Source organism: Echiichthys vipera, assembly GCF_963691815.1.
Source record: "Echiichthys vipera genome assembly, chromosome: X".
NCBI classification, from domain to species: domain Eukaryota; kingdom Metazoa; phylum Chordata; class Actinopteri; order Perciformes; family Trachinidae; genus Echiichthys; species Echiichthys vipera.
Window position 1 is genome coordinate 47,714,522 of NC_139825.1, and position 16,132 is coordinate 47,730,653.

The window sequence follows — 16,132 nt, forward strand, 5'->3', positions numbered from 1 at the left end:
CTAAACGTGTGTTAAAGTGTCCTCTAGGAGCATAAACGTGTGCTAAAGTGTCCTCTAGGAGTCTAAACGTGTGTTAAAGTGTCCTCTAGGAGTCTAAACGTGTGTTAAAGTGTCCTCTAGGAGCATAAACGTGTGCTAAAGTGCCCTCTAGGAGCCTAAACGTGTGTTAAAGTGTCTTCTAGGAGCATGAACGTGTGTTAAAGTGTCCTCTAGGAGCATAAACGTGTGCTAAAGTGTCCTCTAGGAGCATAAACGTGTGCTAAAGTGTCCTCTAGGAGCATAAACGTGTGTTAAAGTGTCCTCTAGGAGCATAAACGTGTGCTAAAGTGTCCTCTAGGAGCATAAACGTGTGCTAAAGTGTCCTCTAGGAGTCTAAACGTGTGTTAAAGTGCCCTCTAGGAGCCAAAACGTGTGTTAAAGTGTCCTCTGGGAGCATAAACTTGGACATTAGAGAGAATGCAGCTTTAAGTGGACATAAGAGAGAATGCAGCTTTAAGTGTGCAGCTTTAATTGGACTCTCAATGAGAACAATAATAAATCCCAGAGTGGGAGTGATCACTTTCTCAGATGGTGGATATCAGGTTCTTTATTTCCATTGTTCCACGTTTGCTGCTAAAGTCAAAAATATGTTTTTAGTTTCTTTAAGTGGGAGTGAAAAGACTTTTGTGCGCGGCCCCTCAGGATTTACCCGCTCCCTCACTGTCAGCTGGTCCGGCGCTCTGTGCGCGGATAAACACGTGTTTGGAAACATTATGGAAAAAGTCCCCAAATTCTTTACTTGAGTATAAGTAAGACTACCTGTCATTTTACCACAGCTGTAAGGTGCTGGAAATCCTCCTCCTCCTCCTCCTCCTCCTCCTCCTCTTCTTCCTCTTCTTCCTTCTCCTCCTCCTCGTCTTCTTCCTCCTCCTCATCTTCCTCCTCTTCTTCCTTCTCCTCCTCCTCTTCTTCCTCTTCTTCCTTCTCCTCCTCCTCTTCTTCCTCCTCCTCCTCATCTTCCTCCTCTTCTTCCTTCTCCTCATCTTCTCTTCCTCCTCCTCCTCTTCTTCTTCCTCCTCTTGCTCTTCAGACTGGTTGGAGCTCCTCCTCTTCCCTCTTCCTCCTCCTCCTCTTCCTCCTTCTCCTCCTCTTCTTCCTCTTGTCCTCATCTTCCTCCTCTTCTTCCTTCTCCTCATCTTCTCTTCCTTCTCCTCTTCTTCCTCTCTTCCTCCTCTTCTTCCTTCTCCTCCTCTTCTTCCTCCTCCTCTTGCTCTTCAGACTGGTTGGAGCTCCTCTTCCCCCTTCCTCCTCTTCTTCCTTCTCCTCATCTTCCTCCTCTTCTTCCTTCTCCTCCTCCTCTTCTTCCTCCTCCTCCTCTTCTTCCTCCTCCTCTTGCTCTTCAGACTGGTTGGAGCTCCTCTTCCCCCTTCCTCCTCTTCTTCCTTCTCCTCCTCTTTTACCTCTTGTCCTCCTCCTCTCCCTCTCTTCCTTCTCCCCCTCCTCTTCCTCGTCCTTCTCCTCTTCTTCCTCCTTCTCCTCTTCTTCTTCTTCTTCTTCTTCCTTCTCCTCTTCTTCTTCCTCCTTCTCCTCTTCTTCTTCTTCTTCCTCTTCCTTCTCCTCCTCTACTTTCTTCTCCTCCTCTTTCCTCTTGTCCTCCTCCTCCTCTTCTTCCTCTCCTCCTCCCCCTCCTCTTGTCCTCCTCCTCCTCTTCTTCCTCTCCTCCTCCCCCTCCTCTTGTCCTTCTCCTCTTCTTCCTTCTCCTCCTCCTCCTTCCTCTTCTTCTTCGGGTCTCGGGGGCAGCAGCTTTAGCAGGGGACCCCAAACTTCCCTTTCCCGGGCCACATTAACCAGCTCTAACTGGGGGATCCTGAGGCGTTCCCAGGCCAGTGTGGAGATCTAATCCCTCCACCTGGTCCTGGGTCTTCCCCGAGGCCTCCTCCCAGCTGGACGTGCCTGGAACACCTCCCTAGGGAGGCGCCCAGGGTTCATCCTTACCAGATGATCCTGAACCACCTCAACTGGCTCCTTTCAACACAAAGGAGCAGCGGCTCTACTCCGAGTTCCTCACGGATGCTGAACTTCTCCCCCTCTCTCTAAGGGAGACTCCAGCCCCCCTCCTGAGGAAACACATTTCACACGCTTGGACCTGGACCTGGTTCTTTGGGTCCTGACCCAGCTTTCATGACCACAGGTGAGGGTAGGAACCAGGACTGAGCGGTAGATCCAGAGCGTTGCCTTCAGGCTCAGCTCTCTCGAAACCGTTTCATTGTTATGTTTTCAAATTAAGAGCCTCTGGAAAAGACGTGAAACTCATTTTAATGTGTGGTTTATTAGATTTAGGGGTTTTCTGAGCAGTCCGTCGGACACACTTGGCACATTGTAGTTTTCTAATCGTTCGCAAAACACCGGGGGGGGGGGGGGGGGGGGGGGGGGTTCAGTCTGCTCTCACAGACTTCCTGTCACAACTCTGCTCCGTGCTCGCCAATAAAGCAAGAATGTCGTAAAAACAGCCTTTAAAATACTCTTTATTTATGATCCTAGGTCTCGTAGTTTCTCATTTTTGCACACAACAGGCTCCAGCAGAGCTCAGGTTACTTGCTGCTGACCTCAGTTTGCATTAGCTTTAATTTTTAGTTGTTTAAAACAGTCTGTGTGAGCCGTGATCACGCTTAAGGGTTAATTAAAGAGTCTAAAAGAGCGTCATCTCCATTAAAAGGTGATTAACACTTAAAGAGAGTTGTTGTTGGGACCTGAAGCAGGACGTCGTTACTCCACATTAAACCCTGTTTTGACATAAACCTCTTCATATGAATATTTTACATATATTTCACTGTACTTACGCAGCATTAAGGTACTTTTACTTTATGTTAAGTATCATTTAAACATTAAGATCCACAGTTACAGCCTGAGAGACGAGGCTCGTCATGATACCATCGTTTTTAAACTTCAATACCACAAAAAGCCACTTCTACAAGGCAGAAGTGGACTCAACAAGAGTTTAAGTGCACCTGAATGCATCATGAAAACTCCAAAGCTTCCCTGAGGTGCACCTGAATGCACCATGGAAACTTTAACGCTTCTCGGAGGTGCACCTGAATGCATCATGAAAACTTTAAAACTTCTCCGAGGTGCACTTGAATGCACCATGAAAATTTTAAAGCTTCTCTGAGGTGCACCTGAATGCACCATGGAAACTTTAACGCTTCTCTGAGGTGCACCTGAATGCACCACGGAAACTTTAACGCTTCCCTGAGGTGCACCTGAATGCACCACGAAAACTTTAAAGCTTCCCTGAGGTGCACCTGAATGCACCATGACAATGTTAAAGCTTCCCTGAGGTGCACCTGAATGCACCATGAAAACTTAAAAGCTTCTCCGAGGTGCACCTGAATGCACCATGACAATGTTAAAGCTTCCCTGAGGTGCACCTGAATGCACCATGACAACATTAAAGCGTCTCCAAGGTGCACCAGCTTCCCTGAGGTGCACCTGAATGCACCATGAAAACTTAAAAGCTTCTCCGAGGTGCACCTGAATGCACCATGACAATGTTAAAGCTTCCCTGAGGTTCACCTGAATGCACCATGAAAACTTAAAAGCTTCTCCGAGGTGCACCTGAATGCACCATGACAATGTTAAAGCTTCCCTGAGGTGCACCTGAATGCACCATGAAAACTTAAAAGCTTCTCCGAGGTGCACCTGAATGCACCATGACAATGTTAAAGCTTCCCTGAGGTGCACCTGAATGCACCATGACAACATTAAAGCGTCTCCAAGGTGCACCAGCTTCCCTGAGGTGCACCTGAATGCATCATGAAAACTTAAAAGCTTCCCTGAGGTGCATCGAATGCACCATGAAAACTTAAAAGCTTCTCCGAGGTGCACTTGAATGCACCATGAAAATTTTAAAGCTTCTCTGAGGTGCACCTGAATGCACCATGAAAACTTTAAAGCTTCCCTGCGGTGCACCTGAATGCACCATGAAAACATTAAAGCTTCTCCGAGGTGCACCTGAAGGCACCATGAAAACTTTAAAGCGTCTCCGAGGTGCACCTGAATGCACCATGAAAACTTTAAAGTGTCTCCGAGGTGCACCTGAAGGCACCATGAAAAAATAACGACAGTAACGCGCCGATCTGTTGATGCATCAGTATAATTATCTAAACATATAGACACAGGACGTTTTACTGTAGAACAAAGTTTACTTTAAGTGCATTTTGCTGATAATAATTGTACTTTTATTTGTATTTTAGTGTTTTTAGGGCGCACTCACACTGTTCCTCCGTACCGTGCCCAAACAGGTTTCACGGCTAAAGTCTGGTTCCTTTGACCGGTGTGAGTGCAACCGCTCTGCACCTAGCTGCGGCACACTTGCCATCCACGGCCCGTTTGGGAGAGGTGGGCTTTTGTAGAGTGTGTTTGCACGTGTACGAGCACGAGCGTGCACACGTGTACGAGCACGAGGCCTACGGCGGTTCTGAGGTCATTTCCTGTGCGCCTGTTGGGACGTAGAAAAAAGAAGGAGGGACCATGTACGGACATTTCAAACAATGGCGGTGAAAGGTTCACGTTGGTGTGATGCGGAGGTGGAGTGTTTACTGCAGATTTGGTCGATGAAAAGATTCAAAAACAGTCGACAAGACGCACAAAAACTCCGAGGTCTACGGAAAGATCTGGAACCAAAGCCACGCATCGCCATGACGTCATCAATGCGCGTGACGTGTTACGGCGTGATGACGTATAGGCAGCAAGAAGCATTCTCCGAGGCCCAGGTAGTGTGAGTACAAACGGGCCTGGAGGGGGGGGACAAGGACCCTAAAGCACGGGGCACGGTGCGGAGGCACAGTGGGAGGGCGCCCTTAAATTGTGAAATTAGGTCAAATGTATTTATTTACTCATGTACCAGCTCGTTTAGTAAACCACTAAAGACCTGGAACTGGACGGCTTTTGTTCCCAATTACCTGGTGTTTAGCCTCAAGTGTGTCATTAAAGGCAGCCTTAGTAAGGAAAACACACACACACACACACACACACACACACACACACACACACACACACACACACACACTCACAGAAACACATGGTCTGGATGACAGGCCCTTACACACACAGACTCACACCTCCATCCACACTCTCAGAGTTCATCCAGGCTCCACAGAGATCTACGAACCCCCTCGAGTCCGATCTCAGACACACAGGCAACACCCAGGGTCAAAGGTCGAACCCGTGTTCTGATCCCTGACGGGTCAGCAGCGTGCGTCCAGACACGCCAGACACAAATCACCCTCTAAAGCTGACACGGCTAGTTTCTTATTTCCACATCCAGCGGTCACAGAGCAGCGTGATGATTCATTAGGCGTCATGTTTGTGTGTGTTTGCAGCCGAGGAGGTCGCGTACGGAGGCTTTCGGGGTTATTTTACAGCCTTTTTTTTGTGAAAATGACGCCATGACATCACTGCGAGTGACCCACAACAGTAAGTTTAAGCCAGATAAATAAACAACGAGGGGAGCTGCAGATCCAGCTGATCGTCCTCCAGAGGTTAAAACTGCGTCCGCGTTGTTTTCACATCATCATTTGATCCACTGTTGTTATAGAAATATCAATTACAGCCGCTTTAGGCAGAAAAACGAACAATAATGTTGGTTTTAGACGCATTTTGAGTCACGCTAATTTACTCTGACAGCTCTTTATGAACCCTGAATGTGTGTAATTTACCACGCTGCCAACATCAACAGTGTGCTGCGTGGTGGTATGGATATGCACGTGTGTGTGTGAGGTTTATCATCTCCCAACACGCGGACGGGGCCCCTGTTTACTCCTGATGTGAGATAACGTCCTCCCCTCTGTGTCGACCAGATACACAGAACATAACACTTAGGGCGCACTCACACTGTGCATCCGTACGGCGCCCAAACAGGTTCCACGGGTAAAGCGTATTTCCTTTGACCAGTGTGAGTGCAACCGTACCGCGTCTAGGAGCGGCACGCTTGCTGGTCAGCGGCCCGTTTGGGAGAGGTGGGCTTTTGTAAAGCACGTTTGCACGTGTACGAGCACGAGCGTGCACACGTGTACGAGCACGAGGCCTACGGCTGCTCTGACATAATTTTATTTGCGCCTGTTGGGACGTAGAAAAAAGAAGGAGGGACCATGCGCGGACATTTCAAACAATGGCGGTGAAAGGTTCACGTTGGTGTGATGCGGAGGTGGAGTGTTTACTGCAGATTTGGTTGATGAAAAGATTCAAAAACAGTCGACAAGACGCACAAAAACTCAGAGGTTTACGGAAAGATTTGTAAACAAGGCCACGCATCGCCATGACGTCATCAATGCGTGTGACGTGTTACGGCGTGATGACGTATAGGCAGCAAGAAGCATTCTCCGAGGCCCAGGTAGTGTGAGTACAAACGGGCCTGGAGGGGGGGACAAGGACCCTAAAGCACGGGGCACGGGACGGAGGCACAGTGGGAGGCTGACAGACCTTTGGAGATTTCATCCTTCTTGTGTGGGTGCTCCTTTCCTGTTGCCATGGCTCCGTCCACCTCTGATACCTCGCCATATTTGCTTTACAACGACTCCAAATTGGTGTTTTCCACAGCCTTATACTATGTGTGACTTTTGTAACAGTCCCAGAGTGTCATCATTCATTCATTCATCTTCAATCGCTTGTCCCTTCGCGGGGGGCTGGAGCCGATCCCAGCTGACATCAGGCGTGAGGCGGGGTCCACCCTGGACAGGACGCCAGTCTATCACAGGACACATAGAGACGAACAGAGACAAACAACCATTCACACCTACGGGTGATTTAGAGTCATCAATGAACCGAACACCTGCACGTCTTTGGACTGTGGGAGGAAACCGGAGAACCCGGAGAAAACCCACGCAGACACGGGGACAACATGCAAACTCCACACAGAAGGGCCCCAGCCGGGATTCAAACCTGGAACCCTCTCGCTGTGAGGTGACAGTGCTAACCACCACCCCACCGTGTCGCCACCTTGTCATCAGTCTGAGATAATAAATCTCTGCTCCAGTGTTTTTAACTTTCTCTAACAATAGACCAGGGGTGTCAAACTGATCCAGTAAAGAGTCGCTGTGGCTGCAGGTTTTCAGTCCAACCAAGCAACAACACACCTGACTCGACTTACTCACTCACCTGAACTGTCTTCACACAGTTGGTTTGTTGGACCAGGTGTGTTTTTGATTGGTTGGAATGATCCACTTCCTGTTTACGCTCACGACCAGGGTACGTGTGTCTGGTCACATGATGTGTTTTCAGGCGCGTTAAAATGGACAGAGATCATTTTCGTTTTTTGAAACGCTGTTTAAGATTGAGGGGCGACACGTTAGGGTGGTGGTCAGCACTGTCGCCTCACAACAAGAGGGTTCCTGGTTCGAGTCCTGGCTGGGTCCCTTCTGTGTGGCGTTTGCATGTTGTCCCCGTGTCTGCGTGGGTTTTCTCCGGGTTCTCCGGTTTCCTCCCACAGTCCAAAGACGTGCAGGTGTTCAGTTCATTGATGACTCTAAATCACCCGTAGGTGTGAATGGTTGTCTGTCTCTGTTCGTCTCTATGTGTCCTGTGATAGACTGGCGTCCTGTCCAGGGTGGACCCCGCCTCACGCCCGATGTCAGCTGGGATCGGCTCCAGCCCTCCCGTGGCCCCCGGACAGGGACAAGAGGAAGAAGAGGAATGAATGTTTAAGGACGAAAAGGTAGTGGTGTGTCTTTGTAGCTGATTCACCGTGACGCTGTTCTCACTACGGAGCTGGATCACTGTTCGCTTTGTTCGAGCGCCAAGAAGAAACAGGTTTCCAACAGACTCCTCGTCATGAATGCGGTTTTCCTACAGCGTCTGATTTTTGCTCTACCTGCTGAGGAGAAAAGGAACCTAGCAGAGAGAAACTTTCCTCCAGCTTCACTTGACCTTTCTCGGGTTAAACGAACAACAAGTGTCGGGTTTTTAGTGCAGGTTTTCTGAGCCGTTGCTGAGTCGGGAACCCCCCTTAAGTGTCGTTTGTCTGAGCAAAACGCTCGTGGCCTCGGGAGGCAGAACAAGAATTTCCATTTTACACTTGGGTGAAGTTCCAGATTGGCTGAGCTCACCCCACGGGGCCCTTTCAATGGCCCACCCTTCGCCAAGTAAAGTCAATCATGTGAAAGGAAAAACAGTTTGTAGCTTCACGTCTGGATTTTAGGCACTGGGCCAACGATCAGAGTGAGTTATGCAAAGTGAAAAAACAAGAATAAATCATCATATTGCTCTTCCAAGTGGCCTGATAACAAGCAGAGCAGTGAAACAAGTGAAAGGCTTTAAGGATTCAACCTCAGATGTTATCGTCAGGGCTTTAAAGTATCATGAGTACATACATTTTTACCCCTGCAGTCTTGGCGCGCGTGCAGGTTCAGAGCCAGATTTTCCAGACTTTACCCTCGTCTTTGTGAAGCCATTGCACGCTGCGCCAAATGTATGCGTTCTCCTCATTTCCACGGATCGAGTTTCTGCTCCATAAGGGCGCCGGCTACACTAAAGCAACATTATACAGACGCAGGGGTCAAAGGAAGTTGATTTTATAGTTTAAGTCTGAATATAAAGTACAGAATTCCCACTTTATTTTTTTAGATTAGTGAAGAATAGATGGATGTAGTCTGCCGTTAGTGACAGTTGTGTTAAGGGCGCACTCCCACTGTCCTTCTGTCCCGTGCCCAAACAGGTTTCACGGCTAAAGCCTGGTTCCTTTGACCAGTGTGAGTGCAACCGTACCACGTCTAGGAGCGGCACGCTTGCCGTCTACGGCCCGTTAGGGAGAGGTGGGCTTTAGTAAAGTGTGTTTGCACGTGTACGAGCACGAGCGTGCGCACGTGTACGAGCACGAGGCCTACGGCGGTTCTGAGGTCATTTCCTGTGCGCCTGTTGGGACGTAGAAAAAAGAAGGAGGGACCATGCGCGGACATTTCAAACAATGGCGGTGAAAGGTTCACGTTGGTGTGATGCGGAGGTGGAGTGTTTACTGCAGATTTGGTCGATGAAAAGATTCAAAAACAGTCGACAAGACGCACAAAAACTCAGAGGTCTACGGAAAGATCTGGAAACAAAGCCACGCATCGCCATGACGTCATCAATGCGTGTGACGTGTTACGGCGTGATGACGTATAGGCAGCAAGAAGCATTCTCCGAGGCCCAGGTAGTGTGAGTACAAACGGGCCTGGAGGGGGGGACAAGGACCCTAAAGCACGGGGCACGGGACGGAGGCACAGTGGGAGTGCGCCCTAAAGTGATTGGGTGACCTACGCTCAACGCTGCACCTGAACGCCTCCTGTGTAGAGACAGTTTTAAGCTTAGACTTTCTCTATTCGGCAGTTTAAAGGTTTCCACTGCACCCCGCCCTCCCCCTCCAAAAAAACCCAATCATATCAGTTAATGCAGGTTTAAAGAATACTTTAGTTTACTGCCACATCTCCTGATGAACCATCCGCCCTTTGTCGGACCTTTGCAGACCAGAAACGCACTTTAAGTACGCAGACGGAAAACACATCGCCCCGCCTAAACGATGTCAATACAGAAGTTAATGCACTAAACATGCGTTTTACGTCCCTGTGTGGTAACTACAGACCAAACAGAAGCACAAATCATAGACTCCAGACTCATCCTGTTGTTTCAGGCAGAACAAATCTCAACGCAACCATAAACAGAAGGAGTCGACCGCACGAACGCCATCTTGTTGCGATGAACAGGTTCAACAGTAGAAGAGATTCTTACTTAAAAGCGATTTAGATTAAGAAGTTTAAATAACAAGTGTGTTCACTGGAGACCTACTGGAGAGCTAATTAAACTCCATATGTAACGTTCAGGCAGTTTAAACGTTGTGTGTGAGTCCTAAACGGCAGTAGCAGCTGGAGGACCCTCTGGCGCCATAAAGACGTGCATCCTTCCTTATCTCCTGCTGAATCCATCAGACTGTCTCAATGGGGAACAGGTTCAAAACCGGAGCTGATGCTGGTTGTGTCCATTAAGTGACTAAAGAAACCATTTTGCGATCCGTTGTTTCTAACAGCCTCTTCGGCGCTAAGGGCGCACTCACACTGTCAATCCGTACCGCGCCCAAGCACGTTACAAGGCTAAAGTCTAGTTCGTTTGACCAGTGTGAGTGCAACCGTACCGCACCTAGGAGCGGCACGCTTGCCATCCACAGCCCGTCTGAGAGAGGTGGGCTTTTGTAAAGCACGTTTGCATGTGTACGAGCACGAGCGTGCGCACGTGTACGAGCACGAGGCCTACGGCGATTCTGAGGTCATTTCCTGTGCGCCTGTTGGGACGTAGAAAAAAGAAGGAGGGACCATGAGCGGACATTTAAAACAATGGCGGTGAAAGGTTCACGTTGGTGTGATGCGGAGGTGGAGTGTTTACTGCAGATTTGGTCGATTCAAAAACAGTCGACAAGACGCACAAAAACTCCGAGGTCTACGGAAAGATCTGGAAACAAAGCCACGCATCGCCATGACGTCATCAATGCGTGTGACGTGTTACGGCGTGATGACGTATAGGCAGCAAGAAGCATTCTCCGAGGCCCAGGTAGTGTGAGTACAAACGGGCCTGGAGGGGGGGACAAGGACCCTAAAGCACGGGGCACGGTACGGACAGTGCGCCCTAAAGTGATTAAAGCGACGCATCGCGATGACGTCATCAATGCAGATCAGATCAGATGTAAAACAGCTGTTTTTAATGCTGTTAAATGCTGCATCTTTACTGTACACACAGACACAGCCTCTTATTAAGTGATTAAATAAATATTTAATACATTAAACCGTAATTAACAGCTGAATAAAGCCGTTAATAAATACAATATAATGCTTTTTTAGAAACCACACAGCGTGCATGAACATTAACACAAATTCAGACAGGGAAATAAAGACGGAGAGAGCAAAGATCGGAGGACAGTGTGTGTGTGTGTGTGTGTGTGTGTGTGTGTGTGTGTGTGTGTGTGTGTGTTGATGTGTGTGTTCGGCATGTTTAGGGATCAGTTTAAGTGGTGTTGACAGCCGGGCTAATCGAGGGGAGGACCGTGGAGAGTTGGTATGATTACAAACGCAGAGCCTCCCTCCTCCTCCTCCTCCTCCTCTTCCTCCTCCTCCTCCTCCTCTGGCTCAAATGAAGGAGACATATTAGGAGCGAGGAAGTAATGGAAAGACTTCCACAGACAGAGTGATGTCTCTTTATCTGTCTTCTGTCTTCGGGGACGCACAGGCCAGTGAGAGATGGATGAAGAGAGAACGACAGGAGGAGTTTCCCTCGTTGAGTCGTCTCAGCTGTGGAAATAAAAAAGGTGTGGAAAGAAAGAAATGTGCTTCAGACTGAGACGGATAGAAAAGCCTCTGAGAGACACGTGGCGTCCATATTGGATTTAGATCAGCTTCAGCCAGGTCCACTTAAGTCTGTGGAACAGAAACCTGACGAGGGAGTGTTAGGGCGCCCTCCCACTGTGCGTCCACACCACGCCCCGTGCTTTAGGGTCCTTGTCCCCCCCTCCAGGCCCGTTTGTACTCACACTACCTGGGCCTCGGAGAATGCTTCTTGCTGCCTATACGTCATCACGCCGTAACACGTCACACGCATTGATGACGTCATGGCGATGCGTGGCTTTGTTTCCAGATCTTTCCGTAGACCTCGGAGTTTTTGTGCGTCTTGTCGACTGTTTTTGAATCTTTTCATCGACCAAATCTGCAGTAAACACTCCACCTCCGCATCACACCAACGTGAACCTTTCACCGCCATTGTTTGAAATGTCCGCGCATGGTCCCTCCTTCTTTTTTCTACGTCCCAACAGGCGCACAGGAAATGACCTCAGAACCGCTCGTGCTTGTACACGTGCAAACGTGCTTTACTAAAGCCCACCTCTCCCAAACGGGCCGTGGACGACAAGCGTGCCGCCCCTAGACGCGATACGGTTGCACTCACACTGGTCAAAGGAACCAGAACTTACCCATGAAACCTGTTTGGGCACGGTACGGAAGGACAGTGTGAGCGCGCCCTAAGAGACAACGTATGCATGTGAGAGACAACGCCGGAGCAAATTAAGTTGTTTGACTGTGGGATTCAAATTTAAATTAAGTTTTTAACATCACAAAGAAATGTACAAATAGATTAAATGGAAAATCTCTAAATGTACATGTCACATTTTCATTAAAGTGTAATTCGGGCGTAAAATCATCCCATGGTCTTTTTCGACCATCGAGACATTTTTTTCTGTGTAACAACTATTAACGGAGAATTACCAGAGTCGCTAACATCCGGACGTGGCTAACAGTGATTAGCTCGGGGCAGTTTGAAGGCATTCAAAGGTCTTTTTTAACCACTAATGCTGCTGAAAATAACAGCAAACCTCTGCAGCAGCATGAGAAGAGTCCATACACACACAACAAAGCACCAACAGCGTAGTTAGAGAACCTGTTGGTATCTTTTTGTGGTGTTTTTGTATCTTTTTGTGGTGGTTTTGCATCTATTTTTAGTCATTTAGCATCTTTTTGTGGTGGTTTTGCATATTTTTGTGGTGGTGTTGCATCTATTTTTAGTCATTTTGCATCTTTTTGTGGTTGTTTTGTATCTATTTTTAGTCATTTTGCATCTTTTTGTGGTGGTTTTGCATCTATTTTTAGTCATTTTGCATCTTTTTGTGGTGGTTTTGTGTCTTTTTGTAGTGGTTTTGTATCTTTTTGTGGTGGTTTTGCATCTATTTTTAGTCATTTTGCATCTTTTTGTGGTGGTTTTGTATCTTTTTGTGGTGGTTTTGTGTCTTTTTGTAGTGGTTTTGTATCTTTTTGTGGTGGTTTTGCATCTATTATTAGTCATTTTGCATCTTTTTGTGGTGGTTTTGCATCTTTTTGTGGTCGTTTTGTGTCTTTTTGTGGTGGTTTTGTATCTTTTTGTGGTGGTTTTGCATGTTTTTGTGGTGGTTTTGTATCTTTTTTTGGTGGTTTTGCATGTTTTTGTGGTGGTTTTGCATCTTTTTGTGGTAATTTTGTATCTTTTTGTGGTTGTTTTGTATCTTTTTGTGTTGGTTTTGCATCTTTTTGTGGTGGTTTTGCATCTTTTTGTGGTGGTTTTGTATCTTTTTGTGGTGGTTTTGCATCTTTTTGTGGTGGTTTTGTATCTTTTTGTGGTGGTTTTGTGTCTTTTTGTGGTGGTTTTGTATCTTTTTGTGGTGGTTTTGCATCTTTTTGTGGTGGTTTTGTATCTTTTTGTGGTGGTTTTGTGTCTTTTTGTGGTGGTTTTGTATCTTTTTGTGGTGGTTTTGTATCTTTTTGTGGTTGTTTTGTATCTTTTTGTGTTGGTTTTGCATCTTTTTGTGGTGGTTTTGTGTCTTTTTGTGGTGGTTTTGTATCTTTTTGTGGTGTTTTTGTATCTTTTTGTGGTGGTTTTGTATCTATTTTTAGTCATTTAGCATCTTTTTGTGGTGGTTTTGTATCTTTTTGTGGTGGTTTTGTATCTTTTTGTGGTGGTTTTGTATCTTTTTGTGGTGGTTTTGTATCTTTTTGTGGTGGTTTTGTATCCTTTTGTGGTGGTTTTGTGTCTTTTTGTGGTGGTTTTGTATCTTTTTGTGGTGGTTTTGTATCTTTTTGTGGTTGTTTTGTATCTTTTTGTGTTGGTTTTGCATCTTTTTGTGGTGGTTTTGTGTCTTTTTGTGGTGGTTTTGTATCTTTTTGTGGTGTTTTTGTATCTTTTTGTGGTGGTTTTGTATCTATTTTTAGTCATTTAGCATCTTTTTGTGGTGGTTTTGCATCTTTTTGTGGTGGTTTTGTATCTTTTTGTGGTGGTTTTGTATCTTTTTGTGGTGGTTTTGTATCTTTTTGTGGTGGTTTTGTATCTTTTTGTGGTGGTTTTGTATCTTTTTTGTCTTTTTGTGGTGGTTTTGTATCTTTTTGTGGTGGTTATGTATCTTTTTGTGGTGGTTTTGCATCTTTTTGTGGTGGTTTTGTATCTTTTTGTGGTGGTTTTGTGTCTTTTTGTGGTGGTTTTGTATCTTTTTGTGGTGGTTTTGTATCTTTTTGTGGTTGTTTTGTATCTTTTTGTGTTGGTTTTGCATCTTTTTGTGGTGGTTTTGCATCTTTTTGTGGTGGTTTTGTGTCTTTTTGTGGTGGTTTTGTATCTTTTTGTGGTGTTTTTGTATCTTTTTGTGGTGGTTTTGTATCTATTTTTAGTCATTTAGCATCTTTTTGTGGTGGTTTTGCATCTTTTTGTGGTGGTTTTGTATCTTTTTGTGGTGGTTTTGTATCTTTTTGTGGTGGTTTTGTATCTTTTTGTGGTGGTTTTGTATCTTTTTATGGTGGTTTTGTATCTTTTTTGTCTTTTTGTGGTGGTTTTGTATCTTTTTGTGGTGGTTTTGCATCTTTTTGTGGTGGTTTTGCATCTTGTTGGGGTGGTTTTGTATATTTTTGTGGTGGTTTTGTATCTTTTTGTGTTGGTTTTGCATCTTGTTGTGGTGGTTTTGTATCTGTATGGTGACGAACGTGACAAACGAACGTCACGAACGTTAGTGCAGCACTTGAACCCGAACCCTGTGAACCTCTCGGAGGACACATTCCTGACAGCTTTAATGTGACGCTCACAAAGAGGCTCCTCATCAGTTCACAGTAAAATCTCTTTCCTGTCTGATGAAAGTCTGGAAGTTGGTCCTGATAAACATAAACAGCGTTTAATCCACAGCTGGACGATCCAGAGTTATCATTGCTCACATAACTCCACACTCAGCTGTTTATTGATGAACATAATCAGATAAGGATTATGTTCATCAACATGCCAGAACACACAGATGTGGTCAGTGTGTGTGTGTGTGTGTGTGTGTGTGTGTGTGTGTGTGTGTGTGTGTGTGAGAAGAGCCCAGATGTTTGTATCTCCTCAGGAAAATAGGGATGTACACTGCACGAAAAGTTTATGTCAACAGTCTTAAGAGATTAAGTTACTTTCGAGTCTTTTAATCTTTTGCTCCGGTTCGAGCCTAAACACACAGGAACCCTGGATATCACTGCATTAACACAGCGCACAGCGGGAGGACGGGGGGAGGACGGGCAGGGAGGGAGGAAGGAGCGAGGGAAGGACGTGAACAGAGCGAGTGATGGAGAAAAAGAGGCAGGAATGAAGAGATCAGAGAAAATGGAGGAATGTGTAAAATGGCTGAAACATGAAGGCAGAGAAGTGACGACAGCTCTTCTCACACACTCTTTACTTTCTCACCTTTAACCAACACTTTTGTCCGTCCTCCTGTGTCTCTCTTTGCCATTCCCCGTATTTTCCTCACTCTAAGTTGCACCTAAAAACCTTCACATGTCTCAAAAGCCGACAGTGCGCCTTATAATCCGGTGCGTCTTATATATGGACCAATATTGAGCCACAACAGGTCTCCAACTACGGTGAGCAGCCGCCGACTCTATTTTCCCCCGTAGAAGAAGTAACGCGCGGTGCATGTTGAGATATACGACTGCGTGAAGCGTGCCGTTTCATTTCCATGTGTGTGTTTGTGTAAAGAGCCCAAAATGGCTCCTGTTAAGAGACACGCTTACGACGCAGAGTTTACACTCAAGGCCATTAGTCACGCAGTAGAGAACAAACAAACCACACGTTCTTCTGTTCTACATTCTGCAGCGTCGGCCCCAGAGACGGACGTTAGTCTGGCATCTGCCCTGGGGAGGGGGACTCTATACTGGCCGGTATAAGATCAGACCCCCGGTGCTGGGGTTTAAGCTGGCTGAGGGTCTGCGGGCTGCTGGCCACTGAAGAGTGTAGCAGAGGCACAGCATGTGTACAACGATGCTGGTGCTGATTAAAATCCTGATATTTGGAATATATTGGGCTGACGGGTCATCCCTATGTTCCCCAGATCCTATGTTCCCTGCTCGGGACCCCATAGGACCGCATTGGACCCTTTTTCCCTGCTCGCACAAGCTTATGCCTTCGCTGATTTAATTCAGCATTTTGTGAGGGTTTGGGGTCACGGTTAGGGGTATTATTAGTGGTGTTAAGGGTCCACATAGACCTATTTGCCGGGGAATTGGTCACTGATTGTGGAAAAAATAACAGACCGGGGAACAGAGGAGCCTTTCTGTGTAAAGCGGGGAACATAGGACCTGGGGAACATAGGACTCGGGGAACATAGGACTCAGGG

General features: G+C 46.7%; 1 protein-coding gene across 1 annotated transcript in view; it reads left to right on the plus strand.

The window, feature by feature from the left end:
• ripor3 (RIPOR family member 3) overlaps positions 1-16,132 on the plus strand; it is a 68,215-nt gene that overhangs the window by 9,629 nt on the left and 42,454 nt on the right. The window lies entirely within an intron of this gene.